The 7,806-nt window shown below is 35.9% G+C and overlaps 1 long non-coding RNA gene across 1 annotated transcript in view; it reads right to left on the reverse strand.

The window, feature by feature from the left end:
* LOC128248656 (uncharacterized) overlaps positions 1-7,806 on the reverse strand; it is a 67,346-nt gene that overhangs the window by 5,681 nt on the left and 53,859 nt on the right. Inside the window, exon 2 of the long non-coding RNA XR_008264813.1 lies at positions 1,822-2,884. This is a non-coding gene — a long non-coding RNA (uncharacterized LOC128248656). The remainder of the gene's footprint in view (positions 1-1,821; positions 2,885-7,806) is intronic.

A 7,806-nucleotide genomic window follows, 5' to 3' on the forward strand; every position in this document is an offset into this window, starting at 1 on the left:
GTGGTGGTGATGGTCTTGCTGGTGGTTGTTGTAGCGGTGGTGATGGCGGTTTCGGTGCCGGCGGTTATGGTGGTGGTGGTGGTGGTAGTGGTGGTGAATTTTATGATGCTTGTTGCGGTAATAGCAGGAGAGGTGTCGCCGGCGGCAGCGGCGCCAGGGATGGTTCTAATGTGTTAGGGCTGCTGCTGATGGCGGTGGTGGTGATGGCCGGGTGGCAAGGTCATGATGGAAGTGATTGTTGGTATTTATACTGCTGTTAGTGTACGAGATAATGGCCATGTTATTGTCGTTGCTGTTATTTAGCCCTAAGACTCTTGGCTGATGAAGAAGAAAAACCTATGACGAAAGGCATTCCAGCCATGACCATCCCGTCCTTGCGTGTAGTTTGGATTACAGTTCCCAATATGAAATTTTAGATTTATCACATGACCAACCCTGACTCTTCCTCATTTCTGTTAACGGTTGGATTGATATTGGAGTTCGAGGTGTTGATAACAGAAAAACATGCTGAGAAATAGCGGCGGCAGCAGCAGTAGAAGCAGCAGCAGCAGTAGCAGCAGCAGCAGTGGTAGTAGCTGGTAGTTATGGTGCTACTACTGGTACCGTTGTAATATATATTATGGTACTGTGAGACCGTAGAGCAAAGTTTCGTAAGGGAAGGTCATGGCGGATGTTTTCCAAAGGTTTTCATACTAAAATTTGACCGAGACCATGGCAAAACAAGGAAAAATTGTATATATGCACATGCATGTATGTATGTATGTATGTATGTATGTATGTCACTGTCCAGTTTTATTTCAAGCTTTCTTGCCATTAGAAAAAGAGCCGGTTACTAACCTAGATCCAAGGTTTTCATTGGAATATCGACATCAACACCAGGGTATGTATGTATGTATCTATGATGTATGTCACTCCGGGAAAGGGTTGTGATGTGAGTTGTCCCTCTTGCCTATGACTTACCTATATATATATACACACACACACATACATACATACATATATACACATACATACATATATATATCCATACACTTATATACACTAAACAGTATACTAGCGATGTATTGTATATAAAGTGTGCAGAACGTACCACCTAAAGTCAGCTGGCGGAGAATCTTCCTGGGGTTAAACTAGTAACATTCAACTGCCACTTTGACGTGGCTACTCGCTTTATATATATATATATATATATATATGTATGTATGTATTACAGTGGCGCCATTTTATTTAAAAACTCTAGTATACCAATGTCAAAATGGCATTTTTTATATATTCAATTTGTAAATTTTGAATTTAGATATATATCAAAATAAAGAAAATTTCAGGTGCTTTAATATGATGTACAACCTTACAGCATAACATCAACATGTTAATTTTAAATTAAAAATAAACTTTATTTTGCGTAATTTACATCTCCACTTCATTTTAAAACGATTTGCAAAAATTTCATTTTTTCTTCTGCCTTATTGACTAATATAAAAGTAGGGTAATTTGCATGATGTTAAAACTTTTAAGTTACTTATTAGTTGTGATGGGTAAGAGAAAAAACTTAACAGAAACCAGAGCGAGGATCGCTCAGCTCAGTAGGCTGAAATGGTCATATAAAGCTATTTCAAATGAAATTGGATGCTCTAAAACAGCCGTCCACGATGATGTCCATCTTTATAAAGAAACTAATGATTATAAAGACAGCTCTCGACCTGGGCAACCAAGAAAAACAACGGAAAGAATAGATAGATACATTCAAAGACTGTCCCTGAAAAAACGAGAAATGAGCGCTGTTGACAGTTTTAAAGAGATTCGGCAAAAATATGAACTTACCTTTGGAATGTCTACCATAAAAACCATCTCGAAGAATTTGGACTTCTAGGAAGAGTCTCTTGCAAAAAGCCATACATTTCTTTAAAAAATCGACGTGTCCGAATACAGTTCGCAAAAGAGAATTTGAATTGGAGTCCGGGAGATTAGTCGAATGTGTTGTGGTAAGACGAGTCAAAGTTCAATTTGTTTGGCAGTGATGGCAGGAAGTATGTAAGAAGGCGTATAGGCGAAGAATATCATCCAGAATTATCCAACCAGCAATTAAGCACGGTGGTGGAAGTGTGATGGTGTGGGGGTGCATGTCTGGAAAAGGCGTCGGTCCTATAATCCGAGTCAAGGGCATTATGGATAGTAAGTCATATCTAGAAATATTGGATGAGTTTATGCTTCCATACGCCCGAAAGCATTTGGGCCGATCTTGGACTTGCGAGCATGACAACGACCCGAAACACAACTCGCACCCAGTCAGAGATTACATTAGGTTTCAGAGAGTTTGGTTTGATGCAGTGGCCAGCGCAGTCGCCCAACCTAAATCTCATCGAAAATCTTTGGGAAAGGTTGGGTTGAGCTGTGCAAAACAGTAAGCCAAAGAATAAAGATGATTTTTTTTTACCATCATTAGCGAAAACTGGGAAAAAAAACTCAGTAACAGTTCCTAAGTATTTAGTTCCGGAGCCAGTGGTAGTCACCTCTAAGTTAAACAATTCTGAAACTTACCAAATAATTAAAGGAAATACAGGTACCTGTAGATTAATATAAATGACAAGAGTTTATTATTAATTCTCTTCAGTGTAAGGTGCTGTGAAACTGGGCAGCCGAGTAAACTGGTCTGGTGGCTGCAAGAATTTGAAATTCCTTCTTGTAAATTAATGCGAATTATAACAAGTTCCGGATCATCAGTGTCTGGAAATCAGTATATACGTGTATATAGCAATAGAGATGGTGAAGGTGGTGGTGGTGATGGTGTTACTGCCACTGTTGCTGCTGCTGTGGTTCCGATGGTGGTTTTGTTGGTTTTAGTTCTATGGGAAATGTTGGTAGCAGATCGATGCCAAAGTCGGAGCTACAATATACAATTATACAGAAATTAACAACAGATATAATTTGATTTAATGCTAAAAACAAACAAAATTCGCTTAGTTCTTGTTATTTTGGGTGGACGAAGGAGGACTATCGGAGGGCTGGGGGTTATTCGTAATCTACCATTTTTATTCTGGTTTTTAATTTGTGTTCGTGAGGCGGTTGAGCATATATTTCTTTATATTTTCTCTCATTTTTTTTTTGTTTGAAAAATTGCTTTAATTTTTTTTTTAAATTATTTCATTTAATTTTTTTTTCTTATCTTTCATTGATTCCATTTTTGATTTTTTGTGTTTATTTCATTTTACGTTCTCGTACTTTCGATTTTATTTTATTGCAAACTCATCTTTTATTTATTTATTTATTTATTTATTTATCTCTTCTTGTTTTCATCTATTTTTCTATTTTTATTTTTTTTCTGAAATTTTTACCTCATTGATTCGAAAGAATTGGAGAACTAGAAGTTCTTCGAAAAAATTTTTAGTCATATAAAAACAAACCGTAGTATTTTATTGGAAGCAATATATTTTCTTTTTTTTTTGCTTTTAATTTGTTTGCCAGTCTGTAATTTAGAAATTATTATTATTATTACTATTGTTATTATTACTATTATTATCATTACTATTATTATTATTATTATTATTATTACTATTATTATTGTGTATGTGTTGTACTATGTATGTCTTGTGAAAGTTATTCTCCTTGTAGTTTTGGCTGTTTTATCGTTATCTTTACGGTTGTTTTTCGTCTACATTTATATTTTGTCTTCGTTCTTTATAGCTATTCTTATGTTAACGTTGATGTTATTTTAACGATTTTACTTTATCCAAGTTAAAACTTATTTCTCTTCCATTTCAAACAATAAGAAACAAAACAAAATCCTTGAGGTTTATACCAATCTACGATTTTCGTTTCTTTAGTCGTTCTCATTTTATTTGAGCGACGGGCAAAATAACTTATTTAGTTTCACCGTTTTACGTTCAAATTCCAAATATCTTTTACTTGCTTCAGTCATTAGACTGCGGCCACACTGGGGCATCGCATGCCTACAGCCTAACGTATCGAATGAATCAGCCCCAGTACTTATTGTTTTAAAGTCCGGTACTTATTTTATCGGTATCTTTTGCAGAACTGCTACGTTACGGGGATGTAAACCCACCGACACCGGTTGTCGAGCGGTGGTGAGGAAAAATAGACACAAGGACACACTCACATATGAATATATATATATATATACAGGGTGACCACAAAGTCTGGGTACATGGAGTAAAGAAAATCATAACATAAATATAAGAAATAATAATTTCTTAAAGTATGTGTTAATCTCCGTGTACCCAGACTTTGTGGGCACCCTGTATATGTACGACGGGTTTCTTTCAGTTTCCATCTACCAAATCTACTCGTAGGGCTTTTGGTCGGCCCGAGGCTATAGGAAAAGACACTTGCACAAGGTGCCACACAGAAGAACTGAACTAGGAACTATGTTGTTGGGAAGCAAAATTCTTACCACACAACCACGCCTGCACCTGTATAGTAGTCGATTTTGTTTTCTTTCAGTCTCAACATAATGTGTCGAAATAAACGATGTTAATGGTTCTGCCATTTCAGTGTCTAGTTTCAACCGAATTATTCCTTATCTCTTTCTTTAAATTAATTACATTGTGCCTACACCTACAGACGAAACTCCACAGGACAGGTTGACTCATTTCTCTCTCTTTTCCATTGTTTCTAAAGAGACCCCTTTTCCTTGTATCTGACCGATCTCATGTCACCCTCATTATTCCCACTGTCCAAATTTCCACCTTTGTGGTTATTGGAGAAAGAATTACGAAGAGGTTGGAGACTGGTGGAATGTAGAGTAGCGAACAAAATACCATGTGGTATTATGTAACATCTATGCTTGCTCAGGGTTCAAATTCTTTTAAATTTGATAATGCTTTCCTTCTGTATGTACAGTCAGCAGCAGAAGCATAGTTAAATTTAGTTGACGAATGTTTCATGAGTTTTTTTTTTTATATTCGAACCCTCTATTTCTCTCTGAGTATGTCTTTAAGAGAGTAAGACTGTTTCTACTTTCACAATTTGCTCCAGAGAGATTATGCTTTCAGTGTTTCGTGGTATTCTCAAGGCCTGGTTACAAGCTAATGGGATGTATCACAATGGGTGCCTCATGCATGTGAGTCCATACCCTTTCATATGTGACATAAACATGGTTTAGTGGTTAAGGAGTCCTCTTCGCAATCATCAGCTGCCTGGTTTGATCCCACAACTTGGCAACTACGGGTGTCTTTAACAATCTCAAGTGAACACTAGTCTTGTGAGTAAAACTCGATAGACAGAAATGGCACGGAAGTCCGTAAAGATGTATAAAATTGATAGGCGTATTTCTAATATTAGTTGTACAATCACGTGTCTGCTGCAGACTTATCCGAAAAACTGTATTGCATTAAGCTATCATTGAATCTACAGATATATATTATACTACTCGCTATATTTGTTTACTGTTACAATCAATAGAAATATAAAAGAATTGTTGAACTTGATAAACTTAAAGGAATCTAGAAAAGATGTTGAAAACAATACACTTGACGAAGCATTAGTAAATACTTGAGTGGACTCTTGACAACGAACTCACAACTGCACAGAATATATATCATTGTTCATCATGTGACCCGGTGTGGGTAATTAGTAAGCAAACACTTCCAGCTGAATGATGCCATAAATTGTTTCAGAAGCTATGAATTTCATTGGGACATGTGCAAAAGACATAGTAAATTTAGATTTTTTAGCGAGGAGTGAAACTTAAAGAGAACTCAAATAAGATTTCGTTTTATTGTATTGTAAGATGGCTATCAAGTAGCAAGTTATTGAATTATTGAATAAGCTCGTTACTCTTAAAGAATCAATCATTGATTTCGAATGGAAAAAAAAAAAGAAAACAATTTACCCACAATCAGAAGATCTCCCATGGGTACAGTATCTGATATTCTTTTACAGATTTTACGCAACCTCTGCAATATTTAAATCTGGCACTTTTAGGAAAAGGACAATGTTATTTCAAAATTTGACCATATAGTTTTAATTTTCAAGAATAAAGCCGTCTTGTTAACGAAGAAATTTTCCCCTTTCAAACCTTAAATTGGGGACGAAAGTTTTTCCTGGGGTTCGAATCAAAAATTATGAAGTCAAACAAAACGAAGGAAACTTAGAAACATTTTCTGATGATTTTGAGAGCTGTTTAGGGAATCTAAAAAAAAAAGCTAGAACCATGCTTCAAATTTCGTGTGAATTCTTCTTCGATTAATGTTGTCTACGATGGACATAACTTGTGACCGCACCAGCCGCTTTGATTGTGATTTTAAAAGAAACAGATTTTACTAAGTTAAAGGATGTAACTCTGAAACTTGCGCATAAAACCTTATCTCTGACGGTTGAATCAAAGCCCAGCAGCAAATCTTTTCAAACACAGTCTTCCAACGCATTTCTGCTTTACGAACAACTTACTATTGTGGATTTCTCCCCTCTGGGATGGAAATTATCAAGGCAAAACATCACGCTATCTTCATTAACACAACCATCTAACTGAGCTGTGAGGAATTTAACATGCTACTACTTGGATCTTAAAGAATTGACTTTAAAAGCGAAGACCTAACAAAAGAGAGATTAACCAATCTACTTTGGTGCGTAAAAATATGTAGCCGTATGTTTTCTTATTTATAAACATAATTTCAAGAATATGTTGCAAAACCTCAGCATCAAAAGAATATATGTGCCTCTTCTTATCAATCAACATGACCAAAGCCTGTCATATTAGAGCTTATTATATAATTGTTGGCTTCAAACTAATGAAATACTGTAGGACTGGTGAAGGACGTAAAGGTTGGTATACAATCGTCGCAATTTTGTTCCATTCAAATTCGTGCAGTGTCACTCAATTTTAATCATGGCCAAAGTCTTTATAAAACGTCATATTCTTCGTAAAGAGTGCATACAATTTTTGATACGTTCTAGCAGACTCCCGTAAGAGTATGCCAATCACAATCGTGCTTCGTCATAGGAGGAAACCTCTCTTTTCAGACGAATGTGTATTCATAACAGACTCGATTCATTAGAGTGATGGAGACTCTGAGACAACCCGCTGTTTCGACACAGTTGTGTCTCATCAAGCCAAAGTCATCGTTTAGAAGTTACTATTTTATTAACACTTGATACAAATAAAAAGTAATATTGCGAAGCAGGTTTGTATTTCTACAAAGCAGCTTGTGGTTCATTTCACGAGGCCCTACATTATCTGGCTTTTCCCTTTCTTGCAACACGAATTCTTACCCTGTGTCTGTAAGACACAACCCAGTTTTCTGGGAAATGTTGTCATGAAGGATAGAGCGCCTTATAAATAGTAAAACATTGTAAGTTAAACTAATATTCATTGTTTTGTTAATGACACGCGCACACACTAACGCTCACACACATATATACGCGTGTAGCATGAATGTAAGGTATATATGTTGTTTGTATGTAAGGACGTCTGTTTCATGTATAGAAGCGTTTTGTTTCTGTGTTTAAAAACAACCAAATCAAAATTCTTCGATCAAAACAGTTCAATTCCCAAAGTAATTTAAATATGGTTTTTATATACAAAAAGTTATTGATGTTCACTTTTAAAGTTGTCCATTTCTAAGTTTCTTCTCTGAAAGATTCCTCTCCCAACATCCCTCCTCTCTCTCTTTCTCTCTCTCATACCGACGTTACTCCTCTCTCAAGTTATGTTTCGTCTCTGTTGATTCCTTATTCTACACCATTTTAAAATTCTTCCTCTTCTTTTCTCTATCACTGTCTTGTTTTTCTGACTTACTATATGTGTGTGTGTGCGCGTGTGTATATATGTATATATATATATATATATAT

Source organism: Octopus bimaculoides, chromosome 9 (assembly GCF_001194135.2).
Source record: "Octopus bimaculoides isolate UCB-OBI-ISO-001 chromosome 9, ASM119413v2, whole genome shotgun sequence".
NCBI classification, from domain to species: Eukaryota; Metazoa; Mollusca; class Cephalopoda; order Octopoda; family Octopodidae; genus Octopus; species Octopus bimaculoides.